The following is a 25,592-nucleotide window of genomic DNA, read 5'->3' on the forward strand; positions in this document are numbered from 1 at the left end:
GTCAGTAATCCTTTCCAATTTAAAAAAATCCGGAACAGAACCTAATACAAACCGTTCTCGGGCGCCGTTAATCACCATATTTTTTCCGAAATGGAATAAAATGAAATAAATATGTATTATATTTAAAGGATTGTCCTCGGGGCGCGTCAGCTGCATTCGCCGCGCTTAATTATTTAAACTTTTGCCACGGCTCGAAATTGGTTTTAATTAATTCTAACTTTCGTTACGTGTCCCCGCGTCGTCGAGCACGAATTTAATAAACTGGATTTAACGGTACATTTTGCGGATTTCGCGGGGGAAAAAAAGCACGGTCCTAGCGAACAGCGTGGCTGCGCATTTTGATTAACTTCCCCTCGCGATCGCGACGAAATTTCGAACTATTACGCTTGTTTGACGGCATATTTTTTTCAATCTTCTCCCTGTGGCAACTTCGCGGTCGTTGCACTTTTGCCCGACCAGCTGATCGTCCGTGTCGCTAAATTTAATTCACGTTTCGTGAACTCGTCTTCCATTCAAACTTTCCCATTCATTCATTCAACGGAATTATAAATGAATGCGGACGATTTAAAAATACCTACACTATGAAACTCGTAATCATTCTAAGGAAATTTCATCGGATTTACAGAAGTTGTCTTTGATCACACTTGGAAACGAAAACACCGCAAAGGGCTACGAAAGTGTTCGCGCGTTTGCCTGTCAACGCTCTTTTTCCTTTGGTTTCTCCTCATAATAGAGTTTCGTTGATCCTCCAGAATTCTCATAGCGGCAGCAATTAAAACCTTTAAGCCCTTTGATCGTCGAGCGTGACTACCTTGTGGGGCGGTTTCCGCAGGAATATGCTCTCGAAACCGGACTGGAAACTGTGTGTAAATGAACATTTTCATACAGGTATGTACAGGTGTGTTTTTTTTTTGAGCATTTTTTCAATGTCTTGCTTCGGACATTTTGACCGTTACTTCTGCTAATTAAGTAGATTACGTTACGAGTATCGTGATGTGACTGATAGGGTGGCTCTTTCAATACGAAGATAGTTTGAAAATATAGAATTGTTGGATAGGGAGAATTTTATTAATTTTTTTTTTCAATGTTGTTAAATATTGTTTTTAATATTGTGAGGGAATTTTGGTAGGGAGCTATGTTGAATTATAGATGTTACTATTAAACTAGCTTGTAGTTATTGTTTTAATCTTGCAACAGTGAAATTGTTAGAGGAAATTGATGTTCATGAATGAATATACAAGTTCATGAAAAAGGAGAAATATAAATTTACTGTTTTTTTCAATGCAGCTAATTTTTTTGTCTAACTCAAAACTTCAAAATACCATTAAAACACAAAAAGTCATTACAGCACTTACTTTCAGACTAAAAGCGCATCAAATCACAAAGCATCAAATATTAAAAAAATCTCAATGAAAAAAAAGAATCGTCAAAAAATGACGAATCTCTAAGAAATGAAACACGAGACAAAAATCATCATGAAACTCCGTTCGAACAATCGTTATCGTCTCTCGAACTCGTTTGAACGTAGTTCGAAGCTTGTAAAACGGCATCCTCTTACGGCTCTTAATAACGAGAATCGAGCTCGCCTCTTCGTCGCGGCGTTAATTGCGAGTTCCGATCGAGAGGTCGAACGGTGTCGCGTACCGATTCCATTTCACGCCTCCGATATCGACTCGCGTGTAATTGCCGGTAAATCGACGCCGTGTCGCGTAAACGAAACGGATCGTTGTTCTTCGCGATCGGCGAAAACAATTAATCTTCCCTTCAACGTTGTCGAGATTCAGTCGAGATTCAGTGGAGCTTTTCGCGAGACCACTACTGTCACCCGGTCGAGAGCATACTTTCGATACTTTCACGATCATTCGACGCCCGGAGTATCGATAATAGCTCGTCGATGCTGTTCACCCCGGTGACAAGACGCTCCCTTGTTTGCGTGACGCCTCGTTTATTATTAGCGGGGCTAAATAAAGAGAGGGACGTTTGATCGTGTACTTTTTGCTCGCGGCGCGCTTATGGCTGAGCGACACTACTGCGCTCGCGTTATTTCTGCTTATACTACTTGCGGTATAGTCTATGCGAATTTATACATTCATTGGTGTACATTTCAACTTTGATAGTATACCTTGATGTATAATTCGGTTGTTGTTATCAAGTATTTGATGTTCATTTGATAATCAGGTATTTGATGATCAGGTATGAGTTCTAAAAAACATTTGAGAATTTTTCATTAAATTTGATACTCTGAGAACTCTTCTGACAGATCAAAAAGTAGATGTTTAATGTTTAGCTACTTATAAATGTATAAATATAACAACTTGATGATTTAACTTGACATCTTAGAATTTGAAAATGGATGGACGTATAATTATCAAACATTTTTATACAGATCTCCAATTTGACATATCAGAAATTAAAAATAAATAGACGTATAATTTTCGTACATTTATATGCAGATCTTTAATTTGACATGTTAGAATTTGATAATGAACTGACGTATAATAGTCAAACATTTCAGAAAGACATGTAATAGTCAAACATTTCAGACAGACATAATAGTCAAACATTTCAGAAAGACATGTAATAGTCAAACATTTCAGACAGACATAATAGTCAAACATTTCAGAAAGACATGTAATAGTCAAACATTTCAGACAGACATGTAATAGTCAAACATTTCAGACAGACATATAATAGTCAAACATTTCAGAAAGACATGTAATAGTCAAACATTTCAGACAGACATAAAATAGTCAAACATTTTAGACAAATATATAATAGTCAAACATTTCAGACAGACATATAATAGTCAAACATTTCAGACAGACATATAATAGTCAAACATTTCAGACAGACATATAATAGTCAAACATTTCAGACAGACATGTAATAGTCAAACATTTCAGACAGACATATAATAGTCAAACATTTCAGGCAGACATATAATAGTCAAACATTTCAGACAGACATATAATAGTCAGACATTTCAGACAGAAATATAATAATCAAACATTTCAGTCAGACATGTAATAGTCAAATATTTCAGTCAGACATAATAGTCAAATATTTCAGACAGACATATAATAGTCAAACATTTCAGATAGACATGTAATAGTCAAACATTTCAGACAGACATATAATAGTCAGACATTTCAGACAGACATATAATAGTCAAACATTTCAGAAAGACATGTAATAGTCAAACATTTCAGACAGACATGTAATAGTCAAACATCTCAGTCAGACATATAATACAGATCTCCGTGAACATCAGTTAAATTCCTGCACCCGTAATTCCGTTTCCCCCGCGCGATAAAATATGAAAATATTTGAGATCGCGACACTTTTACATTTTGTTTCCCGGCGACACAGTAGACTCCTCCTCAGAGAAGTCGCCGAGCAAAGGTCTCGTTTGCATTTTCTTATTGGAAGTGTCACGATAAAATGAAGGAACGCAAACGTTTCCGGCGCGAACAAAACGAGCCTTCTGCAACTCGCTCGGATATTGTTTCGAATATCAAAACAAAAGTTGCGAGTCTGGCGAACACCAAGAGATAGTCACCGCGGAACCGTATACAGATGAACTACGACGCTCATGGGAAATCTTATGGGTTATGCGGGAAACGCGATGCTACTAGGATACGCGGCCAAGCCTTAAACTTTCCATGCTCACACTCTTATCGGCCGTTTGCGTCGAACTTAATCGCCCGATAAAGCATGGCTGTGACTGATTTACGAATATTAGCAGGGTAAAGTTCCCGAGAACTCACGAATGTAATGCGTTTGCATAAACGAATGATATCGGTGTTCAAATTCAACTTTGATCGCAATTGTCTGCGTTTTAGTTAATGATATTTTGGTTATGACATCTTAGTAATTAGAATTTTCTGATTTTATAGGTGGTCAATTTTTTAAATTTGATGTTTGGTGATACATTGAATTTTTATATTTAACTTTGCAGTTTTCAAGGTTTTTTCAAATTCTCGACCCCCAACTTTTCAAGCTTCTTACTTCTCAACACCCCAAATTTCCAAGGTTCCAAATTCTCAAGCTTCCAAATTCTCGAGGTCCCAAATTCCCGAGGTTCCAAATTCTCAAGCTTCCAAATTCCCAAGGTTCCAAATTCTCAAGCTTCCAAATTCTTAAGCTTCCTAATTCTCAACCCCCCAAATTCCCAAGGTCCCAAATTCTCAAGCTTCCTAATTCTCACCCCCCCAAATTCCCAAGGTCCCAAATTCTCAAGCTTCCAAATTCTCAACCCCCCAAATTCCCAAGCTTCCTAATTCTCAACCCCCCAAATTCCCAAGGTCCCAAATTCTCAAGCTTCCTAATTCTCACCCCCCCCCCAAATTCCCAAGGTCCCAAATTCTCAAGCTTCCAAATTCTCAACCCCCCAAATTCCCAAGGTCCCAAATTCTCAAGCATCCAAATTCTCAACCCCCCAAATTCCCAAGCTCCCCAATTCTCAGCCCTCCAAATTCTCAACCCCCCAATTTCTCAAGTTTTCAAATTCTCAACCCCCAAATTCTGAAATCAATGTATCCGGTAGATACAGTTTCTTAGGTAGGTAACAGTTATGCCTGTCCGGCAGTATTAATTTGATGGTCTCAAAAGCAATTTGCTGCCTTGTCAGGGAAGACGAATAGAGAGACGGTTCTCGAGCGGTTTCCTTCGCTCGATTCCGCGCTAATAAATTGACCGCGTGATCGCGTCGGCAAATAGCTGAAATCCTTTTGCGATTCTGGCGAAAGGTAAACGGGGGCCTCGAGTGCCTACCGTGCCGTCGAAACCGGCCGTTTTCGAGTGGGCGATTAATGTTTCATAATGAAGTGGCCGGCCTCTGAGAATCAGCGAACGATGTACTTTTCTACGTTTCACGGCAAAGAGGCGAAGAATTACTTCCGTGAATTTGAACCTTACACGCTGATACTTTGTCGGAGCCCGTATAAAAGGCGTTCTCCCACTAATCTCAACTGTAATTAAAACTTCCCGACTACGACCAGATTTGGCTCTTTATTCGCTGCACCATGGAGTAGTTAAACTTTTAAGTACGCCAGTTTCCTTTTCTACACTTTTATTCCGGCAACTGATCAGGCGTGGTTCAATGATTTCATTATTGGGAGCATTGTTTGGTAACATTCACTGATAGAAACATTCTGGGTTTTATTAAGAGGGAGTTTGTTATTGTTTACGTATTGGTTGCAAAATTAAGTATGTGGTCAAGATTTCAAGATGTGGACTGTTTATATGAACACTTTTGTATAATCAGTAAGCTTTGTATCTAATAAGAAGGTTTCTTATAGTTACTGTTTATGAGGGGGAACATTGCGTGACTGCATTACGTGCATCTGACTGATGTTAATCGCAATGTCTGATTTATCCTATTCTACTTCCCTCGATTGCGTTTGCGAATGTTACATAACGCGTAGGAATTCAACGCGTAGGAATTCTACGAGTGGGAATTCCGCGCGTAAAAATTTCGCGTGTGGGAACTCAATGTATGAGAATTCATCGCGTAGGAACTCCACGCGTGGGAACTCAGCGCGTGATAATTCAATGCGTGGGAACTCAACGCATGGTGAATTCATCGCGTAGGAATTCTACGCGTGGGAACTCAACGCGTGGAAATTCAGCGCGTAGGAATTCCAAGCGTGGGAACTCAACGCGTGGGAACCCAACGCGTAGGAATTCAGCGCGTAGGAATTCCACGCGTAGTAATTCAACGCGTGGGAACTCAAAGCGTGGTGATTCAACGCGTGGGAACTCAACGCGTGGAAATTCAGCGCGTAGGAATTCCAAGCGTGGGAACTCAACGCGTGATAATTCAACGCGTGGGAACCCAACGCGTGGAAATTCAGCGCGTAGGAATTCCACGCGTGGTAATTCAACGCGTGGGAACTCAACGCGTGGTGATTCAACGCGTGGAAACTCAACGCGTGGTGAATTCATCGCGTAGGAATTCTACGCGTGGGAACCCAATGCGTGGGAATTCAGCGCATAGGAATTCCACGCGTGGTGATTCAACGCGTGGGAACTCAACGTGTGGTGAATTCATCGCGTAGGAATTCAACGCGTGGGAACCCAACGTGTGGAAATTCAGCGCGTAGGAATTCCACGCATGGGAACTCAACGCGTTGTTAATTTCATAAAAAATGAAATCAGATAAAAATTCCATGACTAATAGTGTTAGTAAAAGATATTTAAGATGGAAGGAATATCGAACAAGAAGCCCCAAATGGGTTAAACCACTGCTTGGGCCGGTAATTGGAGGAATTTGATTGCATCGCACACGTACGGAGCAACGAATCGTTACCCTTAATTACACTATTCGATTACGAGAGTGTCAGCCAGTCGAATTTCCGTACACGAGACACGTTCGACGAGCAGCCGTCAGCGTGATATACGCTAGGGCGTCGAGCGATTGAGATTCAATGTGTTGCCGACTATAATCGGGTATACGTTGAACGAAGGGAATGCTAGCTGACAGGGGAGGAGGAATATTCGTCCAACGCCTTCAGCAACAGCTTTCTACTCCAAGACTGTGCCAGGTGTCGTTTAATTTCAAACCTGACTCAAATTGTTCGGCAAATTCGTGCTTCTTCTTCCTTTTACTCTGCTTCCTTTCTACTAACGGCTTCATCGTTTACCCTTAGAGGGCTTATTCGAGATTTGCTGTTCAGCTTTGACTTTTTAGTTCTAGTCATTTTCAAGATTCGTTTACATTCTTTTCTTTTTAAACTGATGTGAATTTCTTTTTTAACTTGCAGTTCATATTTTCTTAAATTGAGGTTGATGTCTAGTGAAGATCAACTTGAAGTTGATCGCTAAATTCTTAACTTGAGGTTCATTTATAAATTGTTAACTTGAGGTTAATTTATAAATTCTTAACTTGAAGTTCATTTATGAATTCTTAACTTGCCAAGCGTAGAATTACCTCGCATTGAATTCCTACGTTGAAGTTGCCATGCGTTGAGTTCTCAAGCGTAGAATTCCCACGCTTTGAACTCCTACGCGTCGAGTCACCATGCGTTGAGTAACCACGCGTTGAGTTCCCATGCGTTGAGTTCCCAAGCGTAGAATTCCCACGCATTGAATTCCTACGCGTTGAGTAACCACGCGTTGAGTTCCCAAGCGTAGAATTCCCTCGCATTGAATTCCTACGCGTTGAGTTCCCATGTGTTGAGTTCTCAAGCGTAGAATTCCCACGCATTGAACTCCTACGTGTCGAGTCACCATGCGTTGAGTAACCACGCGTTGAGTTCCCATGCGTTGAGTTCCCAAGCGTAGAATTCCCACGCATTGAATGCCTACGCGTTGAGTAACCACGCGTTGAGTTCCTAAGCGTAGAATTCCCTCGCATTGAATTCCTACGCGTTGAGTTCCCATGCGTTGAGTTCTCAAGCGTAGAATTCCCACGCATTGAACTCATACGTGTCGAGTCACCATGCGTTGAGTAACCACGCGTTGAATTCCCATGCGTTGAAGTTCATTTATGAATTCTTAACTTGAGATTCATTTATAAATTCTTAAGTTGAGGTACATTTACAAATTTATCTCTAAATTCGTACCATGAATCTGATTCAACAATCCTTATCCAAAGTTCAAAATTTTTGAGCACCTAAGGGGATGAAATAAGGATGCTAGAGATATCAAGTTGCAGAGGTGGTCCATTGCTCTGCAATAGGGAAAAGAACTATTGAAAAGAAATTCCTTCTCTGGAGTTCAATACGGAACTCTTAAGAAACAACACGATAGACCACGTTTCTCTGGCTCTGTCGATGGCTAGTTCTCTGGCTTGGTCAAATTCTCTAAACTAAGTCGGGAACTTTGTTCCTTTGGTACCAGCAAACTTCTCGTATCATGCTCCTCTAGGAATGCATCTGTACAGACGGCGATGCATTGGTTAACGTATATCTTACGTTAAATCGAAACGTAAAAGTCTAATCCCTCCATATGTCACATATCACATTACCCAACTTTAAATTTCCAAGTCATGCAATTCAACTTTCAGATTGCCTACAAAATTTATAATTGTGTATTGCATTTTGAAACTTCGTAAAATTCAGTCTGGTAAATTGAACCTTCGTTTGACTTGAAGTCTTGAACGATGTAAAACTTATTAATATTTATAATGTTTAAAGTTGCGACTTTATATTCTTGAAAATGAATAATTTAGTTTTCTTTCGCAAGAAGAAGAATGGGTGAAATAGTAGGTGTGTCAGATCTTGAAAAACTGCACGAAGGCTTGTCAGAATTCTGCCGAAGAAATACGAGCGTTCTCGATTAAAAGTCACAGTTAATAAGTAGAAAAGACAGCCCGAAGGGTTGTCGGATTCGCGACTTTAACTCTTTTTGTACACCGAACGAGTTTCAACGTCGGTATTTTTTCTTGGCTTTATATCGTCCCTCAGCCTGCGTATTTTCGTCCGGGATTTCAGCCGGGAACTACGCAAACCGAATGAGCCGGCTTTTGTACGACAGCGAGACTTCTCTACTTGCCTATGGAAAGAAGAAACTGTGCCCGCGATATAAAATGAAACACACGAGACAGAACGTATGATGTTTTCATTGAGCAAGAACTTCTCGTATCACCCAGCTGGATTTTAAAGCGAATTCGTCTATCGGATACTCCTTTGAATCTTTGAACGATTCCTTTTGCCTCTTTACCCTCGCCGTGCGATTTCTTTTCCGCCTGCTATATCGCACAACCAATTCTGCATTTCAAGCAGCGACAAAGTGACTCCGAGATACGTCCAAGCTTCTCATGAGTTTAAAGTATGGAATAGGAAAAAGAGGTAGGAATATGAAATTGCGATGTAGTGATAATTGATGAAATTTTAAATGTGTGATAATGTATGAGACATCGGGATTTTGTTGGTGGTGTGTTAGATAATATCATTTTGGATTATTACGCGTTGGAATTCCATGCGTTGAACTCCTTCGCGTTAAATTCCCATGCGTTGAATTCCTATGCGTAGAGTTGTCACGCGTTGAGTTCTCAAGCGTAGAATTCCCTCGTATTGAATTCTTACGCGTTGAGTCACCACGCGTTGAGTTCCCATGCATTGAGTTCCCAAGCGTAGAATTCCCTCGCATTAAATTCGTACGCGTTGAGTTCCCATGCGTTGAGTTCTCAAGCGTAGAATTCCCACGCATTGAAAACCTACGCGTCGAGTCACCACGCGTTGAGTAACCACGCGTTGAGTTCCCAAGCGTAGAATTCCCTCGCATTGAATTCCTACGCGTTGAGTTCCCATGCGTTGAGATCTCAAGCGTAGAATTCCCAAGCATTGAACTCCTACGCGTCGAGTCACCATGCGTTGAGTAACCACGCGTTGAGTTCCCATGCGTTGAGTTCTCAAGCGTAGAATTCCCACGCATTGAATGCCTACGCGTTGAGTAACCGCGCGTTGAGTTCCCATGCGTTGAGTTCTCAAGCGTAGAATTCCCACGCATTGAATTCGTACGCGTTGAGTCACCACGCGTTGAATCACCACGCGTTGAGTTCCCATGCATTGAGTTCTCAAGCGTAGAATTCCCACGCATTGAATCCCTACGCGTTCAGTCAGCACGCGTTGAGTTCCCAAACGTGGCACTGCAGACATAGCATCCCTATTCCTAGTACCACCATGCATAAAAGTACCGTACGTTGAGTTATCATGCGTGCTATCCCCAACAACTACTCACCAAGAATTAAATATTACAGCCAAACCTAACAAGTCTGTATAAAAATAATGAAAGTAATCATTGACTAAACTAATGACCCTGGCTTTTCTCGTCAACCCACCCCAACGGCGCAGGAGAGAGGTTTGTCATGAACGGTCAATGTTTTTTACAATGGCAACCTGGTCGTACAATGCTCCCAAGTGTCGTTAGTCCGCTAAATTTCCCCCTTTTTCACGTTCAGACCGGCAGTCGGGAAAAGTGGGCTTCGAGTCAACGTACGACTAAAAAGAACGAACACTTGCCGGTTAAAGTCGACGCGGAGGCAGCTTGAAGTACTTTTGGAGTCACCTCGAAAAAGTATTCCGCGTCGAGAAATTCTCCTTGTGGCAAAATACGAGAGAAAAATGACAGTGAACGTTACAGTGCTGTCGGTTATGTTCCGTCTTTCGTTCTCTTGCCGTGGGCTTTGGAATTTCGATGCAGTTTGACACCGGTGAAATGTACCGTGAAGCATTTTCTCTGTTCTACGATTTTATTTTGCGAGACGCAAGGGGATTAATGCGAAATAAACGACGGGTCTATTGAATAACATGTACAAAGTAGAATTTACATTTCTTTCTCTTTGGATGATTACAGCGGTTAGTTCGGGCGAAAATTTCATTCAAAGAGAACGAAGTATAGATAATAATATTTCTCATTAGTTCTCTTCATCGTCATTATACTTCATTTGGCCATATAAAGAACGCCAGATAAACGTTAGTTAAGAAGATCAAACATTTTTAACGATATACGGTAAAATAATAGATAAAGTATGATAGTGAAATATGGAAGTGCAGCGGAGAAAAAAGAAGTTGGCCATTAAAGAGGGCTCGAAACGAATTCCAAGAAAGTCAGCGGTGAAAAGCTTCTGCCCCGGAAGTCGCTAAGATGGGCCAAAGTAATTCCGTGAAACCCATCCGTGGAGTCGGGCTGAAACTCTGGAAAGCCGCGGACGACACGGAGCACGCGAGTTTCGCAGTTTAACCGGCTAAAACTGCAAAGAAACACTTCATCACCGGTGGAACACGTTAAGCCATCGCGACGACCCGCTAACTTTCGCCTTACTTCGCGACAACGAGGCTTCTCTTCTGGGAGAAAAGCCGTGAACCGTGCTCCGGACTCGAGAAAAACATGCACGACAAATCTTGCTTACGAAAACTACCTTGCTGTTATTTCTCTGCCCCTGTAATTTCCATGTCAGTCAACCGAGACTGCGATTCAGAGAAAATTCTTACTCCGCCGGGGTGGAAATTAGATAGCGAGATGGAAAATCGTGCGTGATGTGGCGATATGGCGCGAAGACGTTTAGGGCGTGCTGGTTCTGTGCACGGAGATTCGATTCGTGTGATAATTCCGTGTAGGTATTTAACGCGTGGGACATCAGTGCGTAGGAAACTAACGCGAAGGAATTCGACGCGTGGAAACTCAACGCGTGGGAACTCAACGCGTTGGAATTTTTACGTGTCGTAATTCAATGCGTTGGAACTCAGCGCGTGGGAACACTACGCGTGGGAATTCTACGCGTGGGAACTCAGCGCGTAGGAATTCTACGCGTGGTAACTCAGTGAATTGGAATTCCACGCGTAGGAACTCAGCGCGTGGGAATACTACGCGTGGGAATTCTACGCGTGGGAATACTACGCGTGGGAATTCTACGCGTGGGAACTCAGCGCGTAGGAATTCTACGCGTGGTAACTCAGTGAATTGGAATTCCACGCGTAGGAACTCAGCGCGTGGGAATACTACGCGTGGGAATTCTACGCGTGGGAACTCAGTGAATTGGAATTCCACGCATATGAACTCAGCGCGTGGGAATACTACGCGTGGGAATTCTACGCGTGGGAACTCAGCGCGTAGGAATTCTACGCGTGGTAACTCAGTGAATTGGAATTCCACGCGTAGGAACTCAGCGCGTGGGAATACTACGCGTGGGAATTCTACGCGTGGGAACTCAGTGAATTGGAATTCCACGCATAGGAACTCAGCGCGTGGGAATACTACGCGTGGGAATTCTACGCGTGGGAACTCGGCGTGTAGGAAGTCAGTGCGTGAGAATTCAACGCGTGGGAACTCAGCGCGTGGTAATTCGATGCGTGGGAACTCAACGCATGGGAATTCAACGCGTGGGAACTCAGCGCGTGGTAATTCGATGCGTGGGAACTCAACGCATGGGAATTCAACGCGTGGGAACTCAGCGCGTGGTAATTCGATGCGTGGGAACTCAACGCGTGGTAGTTCAACGCATGGGAACTCAACGCATAAAAATTCAACACTTAGAATTCCAACTCCTGCAAATATTATTAACGTGGAAATCTATCTGACTACAATTTACCTTGTGGCTATACAATGCATCTCTACACAACTTCCACAAAAGAAAACCAGAATTTCTCTAGAAGTCAACACGGGTCAAGACAGAAAGTATACTATCAGAATTTGTTTGAGCGCACGAGGTCGCACAATGGGGAGAGACGCGTCGCGACGCTACGAGGCGGAGACGCCGACACACGGTATTTGCGTTGGACGAAACACACGCTAATGGCTTTAACTTGCTCGACGCGCTGGCACTGAGTTGGAAATTCTCCAGGCAACTCTCCTCGGTGCTCTTCCCCGTGGCCTCCATTCTCTTCGGTTACATGCTGGACTCTGCTGGGACGCGTCGCGTGTTCCCGGGCTTCTGTTGCTCGATTTAACGGAAACTGATTACGAGGGCGAAACCGGCGACGATAAAACGGAGAGAGCATCACGAACGAGTGGAAAGATCCACGGATCTCCAGCTACGAATTTATGGCCTGCATCGCACTGTTCTACGGTTACGAATTTCGTTCCTGCTTCGTTCTTTAAATAAAAATTCGACTCGATGCTTTCTCCGTTATCTCGCTTAAACTAATTCCACAAGCTTTTCGAGGTGTTACCATTTTATCCGCTCAAGGAAATTGTCACTGTATATTGTGTTAAAAAGGGATGTTTATAAGGGGTTGAATTTCAAAGGGATTACGGGGTAGAATTTGAAAGAGGATTTTGTAATGGAGGTAGAATTTTAAACAGAGATTTTTATAATACAGTGAGAATTTTGTAACAAGGAATAATAATAGATAATGAAGTATTATAATTTAATACTTGATAACAATTATTCAGAATTTAGTCTAGCAATTCATAATCTTTGATAAATTATTTCAGTCTAAAGTATCTGTCATAGCAGCACTAATACAACGGTGGTTGAATGTTACGATTGTAATTTATAATAAAATTGTAATTTTAAAACAAACATCATTGCGCCGTTTTAAGCTCGACGGAAGTTTTCCAGCTTGTAAATACGGTGAAATATCCGAGAGTTAATATCAGTTCGAAAATTTCTTGTTCCTGAGAGATTGGCGAGAGCGTAGAAACTTTTTCTGCTATTAACGTTTCGAAGGTTTAGGTGGTGAGTCGAAAGAGAACGTTGGGTATGAACACGTGTGTAGCTACCCTCTGTGAGGGTAGCAGTTTTCTTTGGGGAGGAATAGACTTTTTAGGGGAGAAGTTTCGGGTAGTTCGAGGGTGAAACTGTAAAAGTATACGAGGGAAACCTGAAAATCTTAAGAAAACTAATTAAAGAACAAATAAAATATTTTAATATTCCAGGAAACTGAACGATAAAACAGAATATTTGAAAGCACGATAAATTTCGTCGCGTACGCGTTAATCTAAACATTTGTAATCGTCGAAATTAATTATACGAGTGTTTGCACGATACGGCATCGACGATAATATCATCGGTAATATACGCGATAATAATGTCCGGCAGGTTAATACGTCGGAGGGAACGATCGCGTCATTTCCTTGTTCGGAGCCACAAAATAAACTGCACGGTGAAATCTCGTTGCCGCGGAATTGATTATCATTACAGACGGATGTGCACTTATTTTCCGGTCGAACAGCCTGACACGTTGGGTCACTGTACCGTTTAATCGCGTAATTACAAGGTGCTTGGTCGCGAATTTCGAGACAAACTCGAATTAAATAAACGAAAATTCAGTCCAATTTTAGAAATTTTCAAATTTTACTCGGTCGATGATGGAACAACCGTGTGGGTGTTTAACGCGTGGGAAATCAGCGCGTAGGAATTTAAGGCTTGGGAATTCGATCCGTAGGAATTTAACGTGAAGGAATTCAACGCGTGGTAATTCAACGCATGGTGAATTCAGCGCGTAGGAATTCTACGCATGGGAACTCAACGCGTGGTGACTCAGCGCGTAGGAATTCTACGCGTGGGAACTCAACGCATGGTAATTCGATGCGTAGGAATTCCACGCATGGGAACTCAACGAGTGGTGACTGAGCGTGTAGGAATTCTACGCGTGGGAACTCAACGCGTGGTAATTCGATGCGTAGGAATTCCACGCATGGGAACTCAACGCGTGGTGACTCAGCGCGTAGGAATTTTACGAGTGGGAACTCAACGCGTGGTAATTCGATGCGTGGGAACTCAACGCGTGGTAATTCGATGCGTGGGAATTCCACGCATGGGATCTCAACGCGTGGTGACTTAGCGCGTAGAAATCTTACGCGTGGGAACTCAACGCGTGGTAATTCGATGCGTGGGAATTCAACGCATGGGAACTCAGCGCCTAGGAATTCTACGCGTGGGAACTCAACGCGTGGTGACTCAGTGCGTAGGAGTTCCACGCGTTGAGTTCTCATGCGTTGAGTTCCCATGCGTCGAATTACCACGCATTGAGTTCCCACGCGTAGAATTCCTACGTGTTAAATTCCTACAGACTGAAGTCCCACGCGTTAAATTCCTACGCGCTGATTTCCCACGCATTAGACACCCACACGGTTGTTCAATCATCGACCGAGTAAAATTTGAAAATTTCTAACCTTGAATTGAGAAAACGTTCAGATTATTTTTCTTGCAAATTTTTTCCTTCCCTCCCGAGGTTCAATTACCCGGTAGTCGAACAAAACGATCAAGTAACAGGGGATACGTGGTACACGGAAACGTCAAACATAGTTAGCGGTATCCGCTGTAAACAGGAGCCAAGGAACTCCCTTGCGGCGGCAAATGATGCGGAGAACCTCAAAATCGACTGATTTTAGCCAGCTTCACGGTGGCTCGAGCAATTACCGAACGATTCCACGTAACAACACGGCCTTATTCGTGTTCGCACACGCCGAAGTCTGCTAATTGCAAGACAAGCAACCCCCCTCGAGACACTTTCCATCAGCGTTGCTGCTTTGCGGTGCATTCCCGTTTGATCTTTATCCATTACCTCTTATTCGGGCTGTAATACTTCAACCGTATACTTGAAAGTCTGACAGGCTTTAAATTATTTAGTTTTGTCTTAGCTGGTACGTTCTCTAACATTATACTGATTCGATAAGTACAATGGGTAGATGCATTTAGATTGATGAAGTAACTGGGATAGTTAGTTATTTTAAGTCTTATTAAGTTAGCTGTTTAGGGTGGTTGTTTATATGTATCATCCATATGTGTATTCGTAGGTAGAATTTAAGTAGATGTTTGATTGGTCGCAATGAAATTAAATGTAGCTTAATATGTGTGTTTAGATAGATGTTCATATGTGTCATCCACGTGTCTGTTACCATAGGTAGAATTTAAGTAAATAATTGATTGGTTGCATTAAACTTATATGTACCTTAACATGTGTGTTTAAATAGACGTTCATATGTATCATCCACATATCTGCTACCATAGGTAGAACTTAAGTAGATGATTGATTGGTTACATTAAACTCATATGTACCTTAACATGTGTGTTTAGATAGATGTTCATATGTATCATCCACATGTCTCTTACCATATGTGGAACTGAATTAGATGAATTGTTTGGTAACAATAAACTTAAATGAACCTCAACACGTCTATTCAGATAGATGTCCACAAACATCATCCACATGTCTCTTACCATAGGCAGAACCTCACTAGCTGAATTGATTAGTTACAATAAACTTAAATGAACCTCAACATGTCTATTTAGACAGTCACTCAGAAGCATCATCCACATGTCTCTAACCACATGTAGAACTCACCTAAATCAATTTACTGTTTGCAAACTTAAACGTACTCAACACGTCCATTTAGATACATGTCCACAATTATCATCCCATGTTTCTGACCACCCGTAGAACACAAATAGATCAATAGCTACGTCCCAATAAACTTGATTAAACAGAACCCCAGTAGATTCAGTGTAGTCAATTAACTGTAGACGGATTAATTGCCAAAACAACCTCCGCAATAAACTGTTTAGTAATGTCCCTTAACACAACCGATATCTGTTCCATTGGCCATAAAATCGTGATTCAACAGTTTCGGGTGAAAAGATCGCGCAACAACCGATAAAATAGCCGGGTCGAGTGGCCAAAGGCTGGTTTACACGAAGATGACCGTGCGTACAAGCACGGACAACACGAAAATGCTGGCTATCGACATTACAAATTCTGCGATCAACTAACTGTCGGAGGTCGAAGCGTAAACCGGTGGTTTCGATCGCGGTTCCAAGTGCACCAATCAATCTGATGAATCGAACACGACGGGCCACGCGCGTACACGCGTCGTCTAGCTGGAAAACTTTCAACCTTTTCGATGGATCGTTCGTTGTTGACGAGCGAAGCGGCTAATCACGCAACGACCACCGAGTACAACCGCAACCCTCGTTTACGAATTTTCTCCTTCTTTCTTCTCGCTTTTTTTATCCCACTCTGCGTTAGAGAGGTCGCGTAGATACTCTCTTCGTCCTGTTTCCGATTTTGTTGCCGTTTGCGCAACGTGCGGCCGCGGATTGATTCGCTCGACTCGGAGGATTCGTGATAGGTGACCGTGCATTTCCTCATGAAATTGCCGTTTCACCGGCTTTTGTTCCGCTCGTGTTAACATACTGTGGATCAATTATTCTGAACGATAGGCTGATTCACTCGGTGCTTTGAGGTTCAATCTCAGGGGTTCTCAAAGGTATGCTGCAGAGATACTGTTTTCAGGTGGAATTGTGATTTTGCAATATTTGTTTTGAACTCTAGAATTTTTCTAATGATCCAGTAGGTGTTTTTATTTCTGGATTATGAACAATCCCATCAGATGTGAATATCGACTGCTTTCTATTAGGACGTAGACTTCGACATTGATTCACAATAAGATTCGATAAATTCGATATCTGGCTTTGACAGAGTAGATTTCTTTTCAGTAATGTTTGCAATATTCGTAACGTGAATTGTAAAAATTTCTGCAGTGCATACTGCATTGGGATGAGACTTTGATCAACCGATACGTTCGTTTCACGTTGGACATTGAAGTATTGGAAATGTATATGCCAATCATTCGAATTTGGGAAAAACGAAAAAGATGTATGCACGGTCGTTCTGTGCAGCCTCGAAAATTCGGACTTAATTTTAACGAGATAGAACGGGATAAAAATATTGGGAAAATGTAGAACGAGGATTAGGGAATTAGGGAGGTGGGAAATTGGGGAAGTGGGAATTAGGGAGATGGGAAATTAGAAGAGTGGGGGATTAGGGAAGTGGGGAATTAGGAGAGTGGGAAATTAGGGAAGTGGGGAATTAGAGAGATGGGGAATTAGAGAGATGGGGAATTAGGGAGATGGGGAATTAGAGAGATGAGGAATTAGGAGAGTGGGGGATTAGGGAAGTGAGGAATTAGGGAAGTGAGGAATTAGGAGAGTGGGGGATTAGGGAGATGGGAAATTATGGAAGTAGGGAATTAGGGAGATGGGGAATTAGGGAAGTGGGAATTTAGAAAGGTGGAGAATTAGGAGAGTGGGGGATTAGGGAAGTGGGGAATTAGGGAGATGGGAAATTATGAAAGTAGGGAATTAGAGAGATGGGGAATTAGGGAGATGGGGAATTAGGGAAGTGGGGAATTAGGGAAGTGGGAATTTAGAAAGGTGGGGAATTAGGAGCGTGGGGGATTAGCGAAATAGGGAATTAGGAAAGTGGGGAATTAGAGAGGTGGGAAATTGGGAAATTAGGGAATTGGGAAATTTTGAGAATTGGAAAATTAGAGAGGTAGGAAATTGAAAAATTGAAAAATTGAAAAATTGAAAAATTGAAGAATTGAAAAATTGAAAAATTGAAAAATTGAAGTTAAAAATCCGAAACCATAGAAACTCAACGATACAAAAAAATGAAAATCTGCGTACCTAAAAAATTGAGAATTCGGAAATTTCTCTTGATGTAGCTCCTCCGAGTCTCCCCTCGCAGCCGAATCCCCGAAATTGAAATAGCTGGTCAGGTATCGCGTTTGACACGGCGATACTTGACGGGTTACAATTTCTGATCGGCTTATACACCGAGTTACACAGAACGTGCACGTAAATGTACATACGTGGGCCGATACCGATAGGGACACGGAGGCCATGCAATTGTCTCTCTCACCTAGCAGCCGTGAGTATAATCATTCCGGTGGATGGTCGAAACTCGAGATCTCCCTTCGGTGTTCTGTCTCCTGTTTCGGGATAACCCGGTCCCGTACCGTCTGCCAGGGGAACACGTTCGAACACGCGGACAGCATACGTACACCGATATCCGTACTCCATTTTCAACGATGTACGTTTTATCGCCTTGCGGTCCACCGAACCAGAGAGCTAACTTTGATCTTGCACTGCTTGCCAGCGAAGAGAGTTTCAAAATCGGTCGACTGGCTCGGATATCAGCTGCGATTCATTGCCACCGCCTGATCTCGAACTATAAATTACACTTACTTTGCTTCTACGAACTTCCTCTGTTCTTTGTCTTACATCTTGAAGTGGATGTTATTGATAATTTATTATTACTGATTATTCTGTAATTGCTGAACAAAATCCCAAATAACAAAATTGCAATTTGGAGGTCTTCCTTACATACCAAACTCCTAGATTCCTAAATAATGCTTGTAATCTTTAGATCTGCAAACTTCTACACCCCCGAATTCTCATCTCCCCAAATATCTCCTTCATCGAATTCCAAAGTCTCCAAATCGGAAGGTACGCAAACTTCTAACGTCCTTATCTTCGCCCGTAATATCTGCAATCTTCAAAGATCCGTAAAAATCCTTAAAAATCAATGATGGTGTCAGTCCATATATTAGATAAGTTAAGATCTAGACCGCAAGTTATTTGACCTTTTGTTTCCAGATCGGAGGAATAGAGCACCGCCATATCGACCCTCCGATGCTCCATTCATCCCCTGCTCGAAGGTCGGACAGGCTAGGGTCACAGAAGAATCGGGGTAAGTTCCCTTTCCGATTATTTTTCCCCGGGAAAGGCAGTCGGTCACCGGTGCGAAAGTTACGGGGGATGTTTTCTTCGAGGGAAACGTTTTCGAGTTGGGTCGAAAGTTTTTGGCGCGATTCCACGTCGTCTTGAAAGCTAGCTATTTCGACGATCTTTCGCTACCATTAAACGACACGAATTTGTCGTGAACGAGCTCGGCCTATTTTCGCTGGTCGAACGATACAGTATGGCGGAACCAGTCTCGATGCGGTAATGTATTATTTCGTGGATGATAGTGCACCAAGATATATGGACAACACACACCGCCGACACACGTTTTCTGAAACTGTTTTCTGGCACAATGGACCGTGAAATTGTTGGCAACGTTCTTAATAACTCCTGTCATAAAGAGAAGCCATCCGAGATATTTCATACTTGTTAAATCGCCGGGTATTTTGCTGGGTTTGAAGGAGTACCTTCTAACGAGGCTTTGGTATTTTGGGATTGATCAGAGTGATTAAGCTTCATATGGTTGAGTTAGGTTAGGTTATAGGTCAGGTTAGGTCAGGTTAGGTCAGGTTATATTCATAAGAATGATGCAAATAAGATTGACAATCTTTTAGTTGTTTTAACTCCTTCATGGAGTCAGACTCGTCTGGCACATTGCAGTTCAAATGTGAAGAACTCAAATCATATTTGCACAAGGATTAAATTTCGAGTTCAATAGATATTACAATTTGCACAAAGGTTGCTACATGCAAAGTAGGCTTAACATTTCAACTTCGTTCACCTATCTTAATATTGCAATAATTAATTAGCTGTGACAACTGCTGAGAACGTCATAGCTTAAGAGGTTAATAAGTGATGCTCTAGTAAGATTATTTAAATGAATTAGAGGTAGAATAAAAATGTGAAACTTCAGAGTGTTTTTATTGTAGTGGAATGATGAAAGACACGTATAAATTAAAAATTAAACTGAGTACCTGCCTCTATGCAATCTTAATGATATATGTCTGACTATATACGTTGATTTCTACTGCATGAACCTGATCATAGTTTATCTTGAATAAAAGTCTGATAGAGTGTTACATATTAAACTGATGAGTGTGTTTATGGTCTGTCAACATTATTTATTAATTTTATAACGAAGAAAAAATTCAGTACTTGCTTCTCTGCAATCTGAATTATGTCTGACCATATACGTTGATTTCTACTGAATGTACCTGATCACAGTTTATGTGGACTGAAAGACTAACAGAGTGTCACATATTAAATTGATGAGCATGTTTATGGTTTGTCCACACTATTTATTAATTTTATAACGAAGAAAATATTCAGTGCTTGTCTCTCTGCAGTCTTAGTGATGTCTGACCATATACGTTGATTTCTACTGAATGAACCTGATTATAGTTTATCTACAATGAAAGATTAATAAAGTGTCACATATCAAAGTAGTGAGTATGTTTATGGTCTCTCAACACTATTTGTTAATATTATAATGAATTAAAAAATTCGATTAATCCCTTTCTTCCTCAATGTCTCATTTATGGTAGACTCACAGTGATTCACCGCTCTTTACAATTTACCCCAAAACGCATTTTAATTAACATGCAAATATGAACCACACGTAATCGCGATATCCTGAAAATCTATTCTGCATTTCATTCTATTAATCTTCATATTACCAATTACTTCTACCGCAGACTAATTGCTTTCTATATGCTCGGTATATTTTCAATTAGGTCTCTCCGTTACAACGTAACAATGATCGCACACGAGTCATACAAATTGGCCCCATTCATCAAGTATCGAATTCTACAATTAACCTCAATCAGGGCTAAAATTACGAACGATCCGTACATTATGAATTTCTATCGAAATTAACTATCCACCATTTGCGAAACAATATCGACGTCCATACGCAATCGAAAGCGATCGCAATCTTCCCGCTCCGGCGTCTATTGAATTTATTCGTGACGCGATACGTTCGATCGAGGCCGATAAAATACACCCGTTCCTATTTAACGGACACTGATATTGCACGATGACGGTGATTTCGTTAAGTATGCGCATACGTCAAGTAACGTCGATTACATTATCTACCGTGAGCATTGATTGCGCGTATACGTTTCCCCTAATTATGCACTTTGCCAGTTGATGAGGAAGCCGTGGGCGCTGGGATACGTTTAAATGAGTCGCCAGTTGTCATTGACGTAATCAGAGCTTTTGTGTAATGTCGGTCAGGCTTCTCCAGGGAAAGTGGTGCAGGAAGAAGTCTAGGAAATTATTGAGCACTGTGGTCTGCTGCGAAGGCGATATGGGAAGGTCTCAGCTGTTGTGGTGCTTGAAATTTTATATTTTTAGATTTTCAAGTTTTCTGATTCTCAAATTTCTTAATCCTTAAGCCTTCAAATTCTCAAACTCCCAAATTCTTAGGTTCCCAAATTTTCAAACCCCCAAATTCCCAAGGTCCCAAATTCTCAAGGTTCCAAATTCTTAACTCCCCAAATTCCCAAGGTTCCAAATTCTCAAGCTTTCGAATTCTCAACCCTCCAAATTCCCAAGGTCCCAATTCTCAACCCCCCAAATTCCCAAGGTTCCAAATTCTCAACCCCCCAAATTCCCAAGGTCCCAAATTCTCAAGCTTCCAAATTCTCAACCCCCCAAATTTCCAAGGTCCCAAATTCTCAAGCTTCCAAATTTTCAACCCCCCAAATTCCCAAGGTCCCAAATTCTCAAGCTTCCAAATTCTCAAGCTTTCGAATTCTCAACCCTTCAAATTCCCAAGGTCTCAAATTCCCAAGGTCCCAAATTCTCAACCCCCCAAATTCCCAAGGTTCCAAATTCTCAACCCCCCAAATTCCCAAGGTCCCAAATTCTCAAGCTTCCAAATTCTCAACCCCCCAAATTTCCAAGGTCCCAAATTCTCAAGCTTCCAAATATTCAACCCCCCAAATTCCCAAGGTCCCAAATTCTCAAGCTTCCAAATTCTCAACCCCCCAAATTTCCAAGGTCTCAAATTCTCAAGCTTCCAAATTCTCAACCCCCCAAATTCCCAACGTCCCAAATGCTCAACCCCCCAAATTTCCAAGGTCCCAAATTCTCAAGCTTCCAAATCCTCAAACCCCCAAATTCTCAACTCCCCAAATTCTCAAACCCCCAAATTCTCAAGCCCCCAAATTCTCAACCCCCCAAATTCTCAACCCCCCAAATTCCCAAGGTTCCAAATTCTCAACCCCCCAAATTCCCAAGGTCCCAAATTCTCAAGCTTCCAAATTCTCAACCCCCCAAATTTCCAAGGTCCCAAATTCTCAAGCTTCCAAATATTCAACCCCCCAAATTCCCAAGGTCCCAAATTCTCAAGCTTCCAAATTCTCAACCCCCCAAATTTCCAAGGTCTCAAATTCTCAAGCTTCCAAATTCTCAACCCCCCAAATTCCCAACGTCCCAAATGCTCAACCCCCCAAATTTCCAAGGTCCCAAATTCTCAAGCTTCCAAATCCTCAAACCCCCAAATTCTCAACTCCCCAAATTCTCAAACCCCCAAATTCTCAAGCCCCCAAATTCTCAACCCCCCAAATTCTCAACCCCCCAAATTCCCAAGGTTCCAAATTCTCAACCCCCCAAATTCCCAAGGTCCCAAATTCTCAAGCTTCCAAATTCTCAACCCCCCAAATTTCCAAGGTCCCAAATTCTCAAGCTTCCAAATATTCAACCCCCCAAATTCCCAAGGTCCCAAATTCTCAAGCTTCCAAATTCTCAACCCCCCAAATTTCCAAGGTCTCAAATTCTCAAGCTTCCAAATTCTCAACCCCCCAAATTCCCAATGTCCCAAATTCTCAACCCCCCAAATTTCCAAGGTCCCAAATTCTCAAGCTTCCAAATCCTCAAACCCCCAAATTCTCAACTCCCCAAATTCTCAAACCCCCAAATTCTCAAGCCCCCAAATTCTCAACCCCCCAAATTCTCAACCCCCCAAATTCTCAAACCCGCAAACTCTCAACCCCCCCCCCCAATTCTCAACCCCCCAAATCCTCAAACCCTCAAATTCTCAACCCCTAAATTCTCAGGTTCTCAAACTGACTCCCCAACAGACATCAGCATAACATCACTGGTTGCAGCTAATAACACTTCTAACCAGTAACACAAGTTAACTTACTTTACCATAATTTATTCACACCGGTGCGTAACCCATTTGCAGATTTGTTTCGGTAAATATCGGTGCGTAATTGCGACGAAAGATCGCGATAACAGCATTATGAAGCACGTGCTTCGGGAAACGTTCGAATTTATGACAATGCCATGTTTGTTTATCGTGCAGTGAATATTTAAACCGGTTCTATGCACGAATATCGTTTGAACCAACCACGGCGTAATTTATATTCCCGGTTTCGTCGAGCTGGTGTTCCCACTTGAGAACCGTGGAAAAATCGAGATGTTTGCAAAGCGAAATACGGAATTCCTGGTTTATTAGAGCGTATAATGATTAAAGCTTAACTCCGTTTAATTGAGAGCACCGCCACGATGCAGGCTAGTGCCGGGAAATTTATTTCAACGTTTAAATCGTTGTTCTCTTCTTCAACTTCGTTAAATATCGTCGGAACAGAAGGAATTCGTTTCATTACTGCCTATAGAAGCATTTATGAATCCAATGGCGATCTGGACGATGCAAATGCTTTCTCAAATTTTCATTTATAATTATTCTGGTATTCAAGCAGAAGATGCAAATATTGTTCCATAAATAATTCCAGTCTAGTACAAATAATATTGCTACGTATTAACACTTTGGCCAATGTTTCAAGTTTATCTATTTTCAAGCATTATGAAATTTAGAAACTTAGATATTCTAGGGGTGGATTTAGGAATCTAATTTTTGGATTTGGCATAATTAGTGTACAGTAGGATAAGATTAGATTCATTCTTGAGTGGACTTATTGGACCCACCCTCGGTCGAACTTATTTTTCATTTCACCTACCCTGAATTGGACACATACCGATTGGTTGCATTCTTAAATTTCCACTGATCCCACTTCCGATTGAAGCTACTTTCGACTTAGTCCACTCTGGACCTATCTCTGATTGAATCTACCCTCGATTCGTCCTGGTCGTGATTTCACCCACCCTCGATTCGGTTGAGTTTTCAGTCTGGTCCCATGGACCTACTCTCAGTTGGTCCCTCCATTGGATCCTTGATTAAGCTCTTGGTTAGGCCCAATTCTGACAAGCTCCCCAATCAATTTTATCATAGGGTCTTATTGTCAGACAGACCTGTATAAGTGGTGCACTCAATTAGACTCTTGGTTGGACCCAGCCTTGACATGACTGTCTATCAATTTTGTTATAGGATCTTATTATTAGACAGACCTGTATAAGTGGTGCACTCAATTAGACTCTTGGTTAGATACAGCCTTGACAAGCTCCCCAATCAATTTTATCATAGGGTTTTCTTGTCAGACAGACCTGTATAAGTGGTGCACTTAATTAGACTCTTGGTTGGACCCAGCCTTGACATGACTGTCTATCAATTTTATTATAGGATCTTATTATTAGACAGACCTGTATAAGTGGTGCACTCAATTAGACTCTTGGTTAGATACAGCCTTGACATGACTGTCTATCAATTTTATTATAGGATTTCATTATTAGACAGACCTCTATAAGTGGTGCACTCAAATAGACTCTTGGTTAGATACAGCCTTGACAAGATCCTCCATCAATTTTATCATAGGATCTCATTATCAGACAGACCTGTATAAGTGGTGCACTCAATTAGACTCTTGGTTGGACCCAGCCTTGACATGACTGTCTATCAATTTTATTATAGGATCTCATTATTAGACAGACCTGTATAAGTGGTGCACTCAATTAGACTCTTGGTTGGACCCAGCCTTGACATGACTGTCTATCAATTTTATTATAGGATCTCATTATTAGACAGACCTCTATAAGTGGTGCACTCAAATAGACTCTTGGTTAGATACAGCCTTGACAAGATCCTCCATCAATTTTATCATAGGATATCATTATCAGACAGACCTCTATAAGCGGTGCACTCAATTAGACTCTTAGTTAGACACTGCCTTGACAAGATCCTCCATCAATTTTATCATAGGATCTCATTATCAGACAGACCTCTAAGCTGCATTCAACCAGACCCATCCTGCATAGAACCCCCAACCAATCCTACCCTCACCATCCACCCATAATTCCCTTCTCACTTCATCCCTGTTTCCTCCTCTATAATTCAAAATTGATGGACAACATTACTTCCAAGCTACCAATATCGATCGATAAACGCAAATCCGATAAAAATCCGAGCATTTAAATTCCCGGTTATTGTTTCACATGGCGAGTGTTACCGCGTCGTAACAATCGGCCGACTCCCGCAGAGCTTTTTGAAATCCGATCAGCTTTATAACCGGGGAAGCAGGTTAGGCTCGCGCGGCAAATGCAGTTGCGAATGCGGCGCACGCTCGCGTGTACGCGGATGCGAGTGGAGCTTGCAACGTGGCCGGGTATAGTTTACTTGGAAAGCACGCAGCTGTTTGACGTCGGGTGGGTGGCGGTGAATTAACAGGGCGCTAGATACACGCGTTCCAGTTTCCGTGCAGACACGCCCGAAGACCTTGGACATACACAGATTTTCAATCCGACGGTTCATTTGATAGTTGTATTTACTATAACG

General features: G+C 41.9%; 1 protein-coding gene across 1 annotated transcript in view; it reads left to right on the forward strand.

Annotated features, from left to right (window-relative positions):
* LOC100876623 (uncharacterized) overlaps nucleotides 1–25,592 on the forward strand; it is a 288,061-nt gene that overhangs the window by 53,590 nt on the left and 208,879 nt on the right. The window contains exon 2 of the mRNA XM_076535286.1: nucleotides 18,830–18,923. The gene's annotated coding sequence lies outside the window, so the exon portion shown is untranslated. The remainder of the gene's footprint in view (nucleotides 1–18,829; nucleotides 18,924–25,592) is intronic.

The sequence above is a fragment of the Megachile rotundata genome, chromosome 9 (assembly GCF_050947335.1).
Source record: "Megachile rotundata isolate GNS110a chromosome 9, iyMegRotu1, whole genome shotgun sequence".
Taxonomy (NCBI): domain Eukaryota; kingdom Metazoa; phylum Arthropoda; class Insecta; order Hymenoptera; family Megachilidae; genus Megachile; species Megachile rotundata.